Source organism: Cyprinodon variegatus, unplaced genomic scaffold (assembly GCF_000732505.1).
Source record: "Cyprinodon variegatus isolate N-32 unplaced genomic scaffold, C_variegatus-1.0 Scaffold656, whole genome shotgun sequence".
NCBI classification, from domain to species: domain Eukaryota; kingdom Metazoa; phylum Chordata; class Actinopteri; order Cyprinodontiformes; family Cyprinodontidae; genus Cyprinodon; species Cyprinodon variegatus.
This window is the reverse complement of record NW_015151109.1, coordinates 425,109-426,124: the sequence shown is the minus strand read 5'-3', so window position 1 is coordinate 426,124 and position 1,016 is coordinate 425,109. Positions and strand designations below refer to the sequence as shown.

At 36.6% G+C, this 1,016-nt stretch overlaps 2 long non-coding RNA genes across 2 annotated transcripts in view; both read left to right on the top strand.

Annotated features, from left to right (window-relative positions):
* Positions 1-426, top strand: part of LOC107096881 — a 3,553-nt gene extending 3,127 nt beyond the window's left edge. Inside the window, exons 4-5 of the long non-coding RNA XR_001481814.1 lie at positions 180-230; positions 340-426. This is a non-coding gene — a long non-coding RNA (uncharacterized LOC107096881). The remainder of the gene's footprint in view (positions 1-179; positions 231-339) is intronic.
* A 121-nt stretch (positions 427-547) lies between these two features.
* Positions 548-1,016, top strand: part of LOC107096883 — a 6,497-nt gene continuing 6,028 nt past the window's right edge. The window contains exon 1 of the long non-coding RNA XR_001481815.1: positions 548-784. This is a non-coding gene — a long non-coding RNA (uncharacterized LOC107096883). The remainder of the gene's footprint in view (positions 785-1,016) is intronic.

The window sequence follows — 1,016 nt, the reverse complement described above, 5'->3', positions numbered from 1 at the left end:
AGAGATATGATCTCTCTTTTTCATTTTCATCAGAACTCTGGCTGCAGCATTTTGGATCAGCTGAAGGCTTTTTTCTTTTCAAAAGAATTAAATCTGCAGTGGACTTTATTCATTTAGACCTAGAAATAATAACGTGTTGCCTCCATCTGTTTTATGTCAAGTGGTTTTATTTCCCACAGAACTAGTATCACCCTGGATGGAAACCACCGTAGAAATCCTTTTGACAACAGGTAAATCTGAAGGTTTAGGTATTTATAATAATTTTCTGCTATAAATTAAAAATGGCTAAAAAGTCCTGCCATGAATTTGGTTTTGTTTCATTTTGCTCTCCATATCTAGTGTCACCAACGCTGAGAGACAAAACCGATGACAGAGATGCCTTGAATTTTACCGACTTTGAGAAACTTCATCCAAGCTTTGAAAATGGCATGACTTTATTTGAGTATTTCTAATGACTTTTTATTTCGTTGTGCTGACTGGTTTGTGTAAAAATCCATTTTCAGATATTCATTAATGTCTCTCTGCAGAAACATCCCGTCTGACTGAGAACAGCACAAACCTGCAGGAACATTTTTATAACAAACTCCAACCTGGTAATCCAACAATAGAGATCTATTGTAGAATTAATACTAATAGATCTATAAAGAAACTGTGAAAATTAAGAAAATAATGTTTAACGCCCTTTTTTCAACAGAATCACAGCTGTTTTTTAAAAATGAAACCCATCCTTCATCCGAAGACTGGGACACTGGAAATGTTACGCAGGGCGTTGATATAATGGCCGGTAAGACTTCCCAAATGTTGACATTTTTTAATGCTATAGCCAGGGGCGGATTTAGGAAATATGGGGCCCTAGGCAAAGACAAGCAGGGGGCCCTCTGAATGGAGAAGACAACACATAAAACAACCCCATTCTACAGATAGAGAAATGCAGAGATGGCAAAAGTACTCACTTTCCGTACTTGAGTAAAAGTACAGATACTTGTGTTAAAAAATACTCTGGTAAAAGTGGAAGT